The sequence below is a fragment of the Rattus norvegicus genome, chromosome Y, assembly GCF_021556685.1.
Source record: "Rattus norvegicus strain SHRSP/BbbUtx chromosome Y, alternate assembly SHRSP_T2T, whole genome shotgun sequence".
NCBI lineage: Eukaryota > Metazoa > Chordata > Mammalia > Rodentia > Muridae > Rattus > Rattus norvegicus.
The window spans coordinates 3,302,808-3,315,313 of record NC_141555.1 but is presented as its reverse complement, the minus strand read 5'-3'; the positions used below and the strand labels follow the sequence as shown (position 1 = coordinate 3,315,313).

At 37.5% G+C, this 12,506-nt stretch overlaps 1 pseudogene; it reads left to right on the top strand.

Moving 5' to 3' along the window:
* The first annotated feature begins 10,290 nt into the window (after window positions 1–10,290).
* On the top strand, window positions 10,291–11,353 carry LOC147997943 (ribosome biogenesis regulatory protein homolog; annotated as a pseudogene).
* The last annotated feature ends 1,153 nt before the right edge of the window (window positions 11,354–12,506 follow it).

The following is a 12,506-nucleotide window of genomic DNA, read 5'->3' as shown; positions in this document are numbered from 1 at the left end:
CAAGGTAGACACGACCAGAGGAGACCTTCTTCAAGCAGTTTACTCAAGAAACTTGATGCAATCTTCTACGTCTACCCCTGGGAACGCCCTACATCAGCTTAAGTACCCAACGCCAACCAATCCCAATGTGCCACGTGGGTCATGCAGATAGGTTGTCACTATGCAGTAGGTAGCAGGCCAGGCAGGCATAGTCAAATAAGGACTTGTTTACTACAAGGAGCGCTCACCATCAGGAGGGTGGAAGGCGGGAAACAGCACCATTTTTGAGGCGTGGCACATCGCAGCTCCCTACAAATTGTAGCCTCCAATAGGATAGAATCTATTTTTATTTTAAAAATAAAAATACTAACATATTGACTTATCTTGTACATTTCAGCCTTTAAGAGTTTGAGTGACCAACCAAAGTGCATGAACATGCTAGACAAAGCCTTCCTGCATATATGTAGGAGAAGCGATGATTGGTTTTCATGTGAATTGTGAAAAAGTAGAGCACAGGTTCCTCTAAAAGCTGTTGCCTGAAAATGGGAGATGTATTTACAACTAAGTTGACTTGCATTTCTGCCATAAATGGGATGTGACTCACATTGAAGAGACTTATTGTGCCGGGTAAGCAGTTACCCACGGCTGTACCACCTGCTCAGAAAAAATCGGAATGGTCATTTGAGGAATAGATTGTGTGAGGTTATAAACAGGAATAGGCACTAAACAGGACATAAAGTGTTCAATTAAGTATATAGATTTAGAGTACATGCTCAGGATTCTTAAAGTCCTAGGTTTGATTCACGAGACAGAGAAAAAATTATCAATAGAAAAATAAAAAAAATGTAGGAATTTAATTAAAACAATCTCCAACTGACAGTCACATGTTAGTTTTCCACCATACTATCAAAAAAGATGTCAGTCATTTCCCTATAGTTTATACACTTGCAGGTTTTAAGTAACATAATTATTTTTTGTTTCTCATTGAGGCAGAATTACTATTTTGTAGCATTACTTCCCTGGCAACTATTTTGTAAACTGCACTGGCCTTCAAGTAAAAGATTTTCTTTGGAAAAATCATGTGATAAAAACCAAAATAATGCTATTCTTTGGTCAATGTCATGCTGAATCAACAATTAAAACATACAAATGTTTAGTTCCAAACAAACAAAAGTTTACAAATAGGAAAGGTTGTACACAAAACCTGCATATTTATGAAAGGAAAAGAAAAGAACAGCTGTGTCAGAGGAGAAAGAGGGAGACAGGAAAGAGTTCTCTATAATCAACAACAGTCTCTGCAATAAGTAAGCCAGGGTGTCATTCTACCTGGAGGTAGTAGTTTTACTACTAAATATAAAAATAATTTCACTTTAATTGCCCTTAAACAAAATTAAATATCTTCCAACTACTCTCTTATACCTTATAAAGCAATAGTTTCATTGTATATTCATAGATCAGAAGAGACAAAACAAATTTGATTCCCTCATAGGTTAGTTAATATTAAATAGAAAATTTCAATAGGACTCCTTTTAATATACATGTTTGTATAGGATTGTGTGTGTGGACAATATTTTCTATCTGTATATGTTTACACATATGAAGGATGTGTTTTGTAGTATAAGGTTAAATCTAGTCTTGGGATTTTCATATCTACTTTTATCTGAGATGCAGGAATCTAAATCAGATTGCCAATCCTAAACTCATTGAAGAATCTCATCTTTCCTAATATATAGTAATTTTTTTCTGTAAGGAATAAGAGGTAACTTTATGTTTACAAAAGACATGGCTTAATTCCACCAACAATAATGAACTATTACCCAATTTGTACTTGGTTTTCTCCATTGTATCCTGATTTGTAGTAAGCCGTTAACTGCCTTAAAAGCTGCTCATGGAATTTTTCCTCAATAGCTAAGAGTCCTAAATGACAGATTTTTTTTTACTTCCTCATCATTGTTTGATGAATATTTTAAGGACTCTGTTACAGAAGCTATTTATTGAATTCTGAAGGTAACATTGATATTCCCTGTTTAGAAATACCCTTTTTGATAAAGATCTTACAATTATTTTTGATCCCTCTGGTCTGCTGGTGTATATTGCTAAGTCTGCGAAATCTCTGGAGGAAATATAGATACCATGGCTCTGGTTGTGGAATCTAATGCAATCATTTTGGAGCCAATTGGCCCAATTTGTTTAATCTTGTATTCTATTTAATGCACATTTGATGTTCCAGGCAGTGAATGATTGCTAACTTCAAGGGCACCAATGATACTATTTGGAGGACAAGGATCTCCTTTATTTTTAATTGTCTTTCCTTCTGTTTTGGTAACCCAATTTCTTTATATATGTTTCAGGTACATGATAAAACATATTGGCTCTCAAGGTATGTGTTGAAATGTTACCACAATAGTTTTCTAGGTTTTTTTCATGGTGTCAATTTGACATTATTAGCTGAAATCTCAAATCATAGGGCAGGGCACACATTATAGAATCAAAAGAAACCACCACCACTCATGAATGCTAATATCACCATTCATAATGCTGCTGTCATCTTTAAAATAAGATATTTCTGCATTAGTAATAGGATGTCTATATTATCTGACCTCATAATAAGAATATTGCTCAATCCTTTTAAACAGTCATGTACATGGTAAAGGTCAAGGGTCATGAGAAGAATAGCTGGGTTCATGGAAAAGGAAGGATAGTAAAAAATGTAGGGCTGGTTTAAGTGCAAGGACTAATAGGGTCCCCAGCAATCATTAAATATCCATGTGATTCTTCTGACTGGAGATTTTTTCTTTTTTAGAATTGCCTCAAATATATGAAGTAGGGTTATATTCGCCCTAGGTTCCGTGCTGATTTTACCACCGTCATTGAGAAGAAAATCAGTAACTGTCATTATGAGGAAGCAGGATATGAGGAGGCACTATCTCCCATATGAAATTGCAACCATACCTGCATTCATTATTTATTTATTTTCAACTACTTGAACATGATTGGGAGATGATCCTTCCACCTCAAATTTCATCAAGTTGAGTTCTGAGGAGTAATTAATTTCTGATTTTATTTAAGAGGGAGTGTTGTCAAGAAGGATGATATATTCCTAGACAAATTTTGAAAAGTAAAGATACAGTCACCAAGTTGGAAGTCTGAAGAGAGTCTCCTTAAAGGGGCACCTCAAATTTTATTCAATACTTGTAGATTATTTGCACGAATACAAATGTTCTTCCTTATCACAACTGCAGCTGCTAATCTTGTTATTTCCTTGTATCCTGGAGAATTCTGAGCCTCTACTGTGCTGTCACCAGTGTTGCACAAACTACTCATAGGCCATTCAGTTAGTAACTATAAAGATTTTCTACAGATGGAGTAGTAGTCTTGGAAGAGAATTTTGGGCATAGAGAAATAGAAGAGAGACTGAAGAAAGCTGGACATCCATCCCAATGTAAACCAACAAATACAAAGTTGACATGAGGATGACAAGTGTGTAGTATGCAGGAGAAAAGGAGCTTCATGCAGAAGGTTGACTTGAACTGACATTTGAAGCAATGGTACACAGCAAATCGAGATTTTGCTAATGTAACATACTTTCTTGCTCATCATAATTCTGAAGTGCATTAATTGATGAATATTTGTTTATTTGTTTCCACAGTCAGAAGTTGGCAAGACCAACATTATCAAACTGCCAGCTCCTATCTTTCAGTCTTATTGGGCATTAGGGGAAAATATGTGAACAGAAGGAGAAAATACAGACTTATATTTACCAGTTTATGGCAGAGCATCGCAGAATTTTAAAATCATTGATTATTTTAGGTGCAGTGCCATTTTGCCAAAATCACCCTATAGATGGAGTGTAGTCCACTATATAATTACAACACAATTATTCAAAGAGGTACAAATGGAAATTTGCAAATTTACTTGGAATAAGATTAAATGCAGGAAAGAGGAAACTATCCTCAAAAAATTTTAGATATTCAGTGGTAATCAAAATCCCTAACATAAAACTATATCACACAGCAAAAGTGATAAAAATGGAATGATATTGGTACAGAGGTAAACAGTTAGATCAAGGGAAGATAATTTAGATCCAAGAAACTAGCCCAGAGTAATATGGTCACTTGATATTTGAGAAAGAACCTAAAAGCAGTGATGAAAAGACAGTATTTTCAACAAATTGTGTTGTTTCAACTGGAGGTCAGCATGTAGAAGAATACAAATCAACTCAATCTTATTGCCTTGTGCAAGATTGTGTACAAATGTTTCTTGGAATTTGACATTAAACCAAATACACTGAAACTAATAAAAGAGAAAATGGGAAAGAACCTGGAAAATATGGGCACTGGGAAATTTTTCCTTAACAACACCAGTGGTTTATATTTCAATTGCAACAATCAACAAACAAAACATCAGAAAATTACAAGTCTTCAGTAAGGTAAAGATACTGTCAATATTAGACAGTGGCAACCAGCATATTGGAAAGATATGATAACTGATTCTACATCTGGTAGAGGATAATATGAAATGAATACAAAGAACTCAAGTAAGACTCTGAGAATCAAATAACTCTTTTTAAAATGGGATACTAAGCTACACAAAGAAATCTCTACTGAGAAGTAACTTAAGAAATATTCCACATCCTTAATCATCTGGGAAATGCAAATCAAATCACAGTATGAGATTCCACATCATACCAGACTGAAGGCCTAGAATTAAAATCTCAGGTACCAATAAATGCTGGCAAGAATGTGTTGTTGATGGACCACCAACCAATCTTTCTGAAAATCAGTCTGGAGGTCCTCTGAGAATTGGACATAGTACTACCTGAAGACCCAGTTATACCACTCCTGGGAATATACGTAAAATGTTCTTCATCTTATAACAGGAATACATGATCCAATATGTTAGTAGCAGTCTTGATTTTAAGACCCAAAACCTGGAAAGTACCCAGATGTCACTCAAGAGAAGAATGAATACTGAAAATGTGGTATATTTTCAAATTAGAATACTATCAGATTTAGAAAAAAATGACTACCTCAAATTTTTAGGCACATGGTTGGAATTTGAAAATGTCATCCTGACTGAGGTAACCCAATCACAAAAGCATACACATTTGATACAGTCAGTGAAAAGCAGGTATTATCCCAAAATCTCATTTTACTCAAAGTAATATTCTCAGACCACCTGAAGCTCAACAAGATTGATGGCAAATATGTGGAAACTTCTAACCTCGTTAGAATAGGGGACAATGATACTCACACAAAGAAATATGAAGACAGAGTGTGTAGCAGAGAATAAAAGATCTACCATAGACTACCCTCTAATGGGGATGCATCCTTTATGCAGACACCAAAACCAGACAATATTCTTGATGTCATGAAGGATATGGTGACAGGAACTTGATATACCTATCTCCTGAGAGGCCCTGCCTATGATTGAGAAATACAAAGTCTTGTGTTCTTAACCAGTGTACTGAAAACAGGAACCCCAATGGAGCAGTTAAAAATGACTGAAGAAGCTTAGTGGGTGTTCATCCTCCTAGGAAAAACAACAATATCCATCAATCAAACTCCCCAGCAATCTGAGATATAAAACCAAAAAATTAGATAGTACACTTGGTGTTACCCTGGCTGTAGCCACATATGGAGCAGAGGTTCGACTTCTCAGACATCAGTCACTGCTTCAATCAAACCCTGGGTCCACTCAAAGCACAATGTCCAAGTCTAGGAGAATGCACCTTGAGGCTGTGGGAGGGAATAACTGGGTAGGGGTGTTAGCAACTTCACAGAAAAAGGGAGGAGGTTTGTTATGGGATAGTAAGACTTGGAAGGGGAAACCAGGAATTGAAATAACATTTAAATTGAAATTAAAAATCCAAAAGTTAATTAATTAACTATTTTCTAAAAAAAAGAATAGTAAAAAGAGAAATGTGGGATCTTATATATTCACAACTGTTTTGATGACTTCTTACTTAAGGTGGTTCATTTAGTCTCCTTAGTCAGCTATTGTAGATGTCAGACATCTCTGAAATGTACCCAGATGGATGACATGTGCAGTAGATCAAACAGTGTATCTTTGCTAATCTTTGTGTTTTTGCCTTTCAATCATGTGAATTGATAATTATATTTATCACATTCTCTACCTGCATGAGTTTGTTATCTGAAGACATGTGTTTTTGATGACCTAGTAGAATGTCTAGTCCATCTCTGCATTACCTTTATGATTGTGTATTGTGTTTTTCAAAACATAGGCTCAATTGCTCTGAATCAAGTTAGACTTCTAAATTTGTCATATGTCTTAAGAGGATACATCTCTGGATTATATAAGTATGTGTATGGAGACAAAGGGGAAAAGAGTTGGTGTTAGATACCAAACTACCTACAGAGTGATGTGTGATCTTAGATCAACAGAAAAAATTCTCAAATATTGGGTAAAATCTTAGGTTGGTCACTGGGTTCCAGTTACGTTTGCATTCTGTTTGGGCCTCGAGGTAGTCTATACATCATATATGCCTATCACTCTGCAAATTTACTTGTGTTCTCCTAACTATAAAGGATGTTGTATAACCACTAACAGTACTTACCATAAGATAGGTGAAGAAGTTAACTGAGGGAATAACCACACAGCTCCAGCTGATTACCTGTATTAGAAATGAGCTATGAGGTTAATGTTTCACTAGTAGTTTTGAGATGAGTGTTTTACTGGAGTGCCAAAGATTACTGTTCCTCCTGATTCTTGTGCATTATATACTATTCATTCTTGTATTTCTTGTATCCCACAGCTTCTATTTTTCTGTCTCTCTCTCTGTCTCTCTCTGTCTCTTGCTCTCTCCTCTCTCTGTCTCTGTCTCTGTCTCTCTCTCTCTCTCTGTGTCTGTCTCACTTTATTTCTTTTCCTGTAACTTTGTTTACATCTCTGCCATATACATTTATGTGTATTCAATTGCATGTCTGTTTGTAGCTCCATATTCTGGGAGTCTTGTATCACTGTTTTAGCCTGAGTATCTTTCTGTCTTCCATTCATAAATGTGCTAATGCTGAGGCCTTGAAGCACTGGTATCTCTTTAGCATTTTATAAAGCTCTTCCTCTGATGGGTCTCATACCTGGAATTATATGCAATATCTGATTCTGCAGTAATATTTAGAACGGGTTTAGGATCCCTTCTGTGAAAACTGGAGAAATAAAACCATGTTGTTGTTGTTGTTGTTGTTTTTGTTGTTGTTGTTGTTGTTGTTGTTGTTGTTGATGTTGTTGATGTTGTTGTTGTGATTTCTTCTGTTTTTTGTTCTTTGGTTTTTTTGTTTGTTTGTGGTGAATTAAGAGGCCTACTGAGTTAGTTCATGCACTCCACATACCTTTTACATGGACACCTAGTTTCTGCTGTCATTTCACCAGGATATGAAGTTTTACAATTACTATATTGTCCCAGACATAGCATCATTTTCCCTGGAGTCTGTGAGCACAGCCTGTGTATTTGAGAATTCAGAACTGATTCTTGGTTTTCTCTATTCATGAAGTCAGTCCATACAACAGATCAAATTATTTCTCTTAGACATAGGCCATCATGTACCTGTGGATCATGGAGTGTGAGAACACAAATATCACAGAGTACCTCAAGGACCTAACAAAGATACCAGTTTCTAATGCTAAATTTCTGCTAGGAAGCCCACCAGTTAAAGAATGCGCATTTCTGCCATTTATGCTTTCAGGAATGCAAATATTGAAGCTCTGAATCAATCCATTCTGCCCATAACCCATCAACTTGCCTTGGCCCTAAGAGCACAAGAATTTTATTTAGAATGCATTGTACTTTAGCACTTTCTACCCACATCCAGAACAACCTGATGAAAATGAAATACATACCACAAGATGCTGGTCACTGGGCTGAAACTTATGTATAAATAACTTTTGTTGTTTTTATATTATCTTAGGGAATCAAAGACAAATAGATTTTTCTTCTTTTCTGGTTTAATTTTTTTAATTAGATTTTTTAAAATTTACATATCTAATGTTATGCCATTCCCTCTTTTCTCGACATAAGCCCAAATTCCCATTGCCTTCAAATTATTATTGAAGGGTATTCCCCCTCCCAATTCCCTAGATATAGGAATAACATTAGCTGTTGGTCTGGATCAAGTTTCAGCCCTAACTAGCTGACCAGACCTATTGTGGGATAAACACAATAATTCTATTTCTGTAGGAGTAATAAAGGTTTAAAATATCACACACAGAAGCGTGCATGCACACGCGCACACACACGCACACACAATGCACAAGTTGATCTCTCTTTTATCTATGAATGAAGTACATGTTTGTGTGTGTGTGAGTGTGTGTGTGTGTGTGTGTGTGTGTGTGTGTGTGTTTGTGCACTTACAGCCATATGTATACAGACATGTTCAGTTCATGGTGCATATGTGAAGGCCAGAAGACAAATTCAGTTGTTGATGCTCATTCATCATCCTGATTGAAATGTTTCTCTTTGTTTACTGGTGGGTGTGCCAGACTAGCTGGTCATCAGTGTCCTATCTTGCAATATTTATGTTGCTGAAATAAAACACAGCGACCAAAAGAAACTGGGGAGGTGAGGATTTATTTCAACCTGCAGTTCCATAGCACAATCTTTGGAAGGAAGTGAGGCCAGGAAGACAAGGCAGGAGCCAGGACACAGTCACAGAAACACAGACCATTGAGGATCACTGCTTAAAATTTGCATACTGTGGTTTGCTTAACCTGTTATTTATACATCCCAGGGTCACTTGCTCAGGGGTCGCATTGCCCAAAATGTGATTGACCCTTCCCCTCAATCTCTAAATTTTCCCCAAAGGTTTGCCTATAGCCTTTTTAATCTGAATTTCTGCATTATTAGATGACTTTGGCCCAGTTGTTCTCAACATGTTGGCCATGATCCATTTGGGTAAAACATACTATATATCCTGCATATCATATATGACAGTATTATTCACAACAGTGTCAAAATTACAGTTATGAAGTAGTAATGGAATGATTCAATGGTTGAGGGTCTCCACAATATGTTGAATTTTATTAAAATACTACAGCATTAATTTAGGACCACTGTTCTAGCTCTATCAGGCTGAAAAAAAATACCTAGCTAGGAAAACATAGGAGCACTTGAATTACAAATATGCCTCACCATAAAGTGTACCTGCGCTCTGTAGATTCCTGCTCTGATTCCCAAGCTTTCATAACAAGAGTTTTACCCACCTGGCTATTTCGGTAGCTCACACTAAGCATTCTTGAGAAGAAAATCCAAAATGGTTCACAATCTGAAATGTATCAAACATTGTCTTGTTGCAAGTGAGAAATTTCTACAACTGGAATCCAAATATCATGCCTGTGTGAAAAATGTATAAACCAAAACCCTCAGATCATAGGTATATTAGAGACATACATCTCATGAAAATGGTGCTTGGTATAGTTGGTTGGTTCTATTCTACAAGAACATATCGTGGATATGCCCATATTTCACATTCTGGGTAGAAACAAAAACTTTTGTAGTTTCAAACAATGTTTTCTCTCTCTTTTTCTCTCTCTTTCTGTGTGTGTGTATTTGTGTGTGTGTTGTGTGGTCTGTGTGTGTTGTGTGTGTGTTGTGTGTGTTGTGTTTATGTGTGTGGTGTGTGTGTGGTTTGCTGTCTCTTTGTGATTGTAAGTGCTTGCATATCATAGAACCCACTGCCTAACCTCACTAATTAAAATTAATATTCTTACTAATACTGTATGTCATTCATTGGTTTTTTTTTTTTTTTTGGTTCTTTTTTTCGGAGCTGGGGACCGAACCCAGGGCCTTGCGCTTCCTAGGCAAGTGCTCTACCACTGAGCCAAATCCCCAGCCCCCCATTCATTGTTAATGTACATTGAATACATGGAGGTTTGGTTAAGGCCATGATATGGGTAGAACGACTTTGTTAACACCCAAAAATCTATAGACAATGGATGAGGGTGATTCTTCTCCCTGAAAATTTGATACCAGGGTCCATTCATGTGACATACTGACCACTCCCACAGTTTTTGCTTTTTCCCAGAAACCAATACCTTTTTTCTACACGATTAAATGTATGCAAGTTGGAGTATATTATTTCACTGAGTAAACCTTGAGAGGAGGCATAGTTTGAATATGTTCACCCATGTGTTTTCATAAAATCTCTCTCTTAGAACCCAGTTTTGTGCATTGAAAACTCAATTGTCCTGGCAACATAGGTGTTCAGGTATAGGAAAAACAACAATTTGTAAACTTCCTGTCCATTCTTAAAAGTTAAAGTCCTCAAATGTGAGAGAACCAAGTATGAAGCAAGAGCCATGGAAGGACAGAGTATGGAGGAGCTGCAGGCCAAACTCAAGAACGAGGGAGAAGAGAAGCTGCAGTGCATCCTGAGGCACAAGGAAATAGAGCTACAGTTCAACCTGGGCAACCTGCTGACTTCAGAGAGCAAAACCCTGATGGTGCGGCACCAAGCAGGCCAGAGGCTGAGGTCAGGCAAACACGCAGCATCTTATAAACAAGCTGTGGCAGCTGCCAATGGGAACGGAAAAGGTGGTAGAAGCACACTTTCAGGAGCCCACCACAGGCCTGTCCACCTGGAAATTGTTGCACTGGCCAAGGCCACTCACCTGCTGGCAGCAGTAGCATGCCTTAAGGGCAACTATCCCAAGAAGAGGACCACCCTTCTGTGGGACGAGGTTAATGACCAGTGATGATGCACTCATGGCTACAAGCACGCCCAGTATGACATTAAGGAGTGGCTTAACAGGGTTCCTGAGAGCTCTATCCCCCATGGGAGACCAGTTTGGCAAGAAGAGTCAGCCCACGAATGAATGTATGGCTGAGAAGGAACATAAACTTCTGCAGAACCTGCGCTGTGAGCAAAAACTGTAGCAATCCAGCTTAGTGGGCATGAATCCTACAAGAAACCAGAGTAAAGAGGAGCAGGGCGACACCATGCCAGTGGCTGAGATCTCCAACTCTTTGGTGGAATGGTTGCTGAAGCGACTCTCCAAGGAGAAAGCATTGAGGGGCTCTGGCAAGAAGAGAAAGTTTCAGCACCTATTTGGGGACTTCACAGCCAAGAAAGTGAACCAATTGAAGCTAATCCAAGTAATGAAGAGCAAGAAGCCTCAGCTAGAGGTTAACAGATCCACCAAGGACCAGATGAGGGAAGAGGACCAAGAAGAGACTTCCAAGAGAAAGAAAATGAAAGAGAAAGGCAGGAGAAAAGGGGGCCAGCAATGACTTTTAGGCAAGAGAAAGGGTGGCCTGTTTGATTACGGAGAGAAAGAGAAAGGAGACTTGGGGAGCAAGAAGCATTATAGGCGACCTGTTTTCGGTCACAAAAAGAAAGAAGTGTCACACCATGGAACGTAGAGGAGAGAGTATTGCTCTCCCCTCTGAACTTGTTCTGAAAAGATACAACTGTACATACTGTAGGCTGGTTCAGGAGGTGGAGGCTGACCTCAATGAGCTTGACATTGAAGGGACAGGTTTGCCTCCCTTCAATCAGTGCTGGACTATGAATTAATGGAGAAATTGACTGGACGTTGGTGTATTTTGAGAATATAAGAGTTACAGAAATAATATGTTGAGAACCAGGAATAAGGTAAGGCCTGCCTTTTTATTTTGAATTTGGATGCTAGGTAAAGGTTGATCAAATTTCTAGGCTATAGTAGATTGGTTTCAACACTTTTACATTATTTCTGAAAGAAAGCTTCTACATTTTTCAAAGCAAGGAAAAGGGGTGGAGATTACAATGAGTTAAAAGTATACATGTACCTCGAGTTACATTTAAGTTTTACTTTCAGTAGAAAGTGTATGTAGCCAGTGAATGTGGTAACAATATGGAGCTTTCTTTCTAAAAAACAAAGTTGTAAAGGATATTAAAAGACCCCCTTTTACTAGGAAAACTCAAAAATCCTTTTGGAATTGACTATAATTATAGAATAATCCTTTTTGGTGTTAGTTCTGTTGGTGCATTTGGCCAATAATTTCGAATCACACTAAATAATCGTAATTAACCTAGTTACATAAGAAAATGTTTGTGTCTTTGTCTGTAGCTGATGGCTGTTGTTTATTTGGCTTGGGTTTTAGTTTTGGGTTTTTATTTCTTCTTTCTACTAGCAGGTGTGTCTGTTTCATTTACTCCAGCAGTTTCTCTTAATCAGTACCCCTTTCATTGTGAAGGATGAGAGCTGAAAGGGCAGCATGTCTAATTTGGATTTCAATTTCCCTTAACTGCCTTAAAACCTTGACAGCAAGGGTCTGGGAGACTGAACAAGGATTCAAATGGAGATAAAGATTTGTGTTTGGACCAGAACTAAGAAGCAAACATACAATAAATAAGATTGGAAGATCATTGAATGTTATGATTTAAGAGTCTGAATTCCTGGAAAAATCTCTTGTCTTCTATAATCTGAAGGTAGAACACTGTCAAATTTGTAGGATGGTGGCTCTACATTTTCACAGCATAACAGTATCATCTTTCTAGTATTTCCCTGTGCCACTTATAGGCTGAGGAACTGAT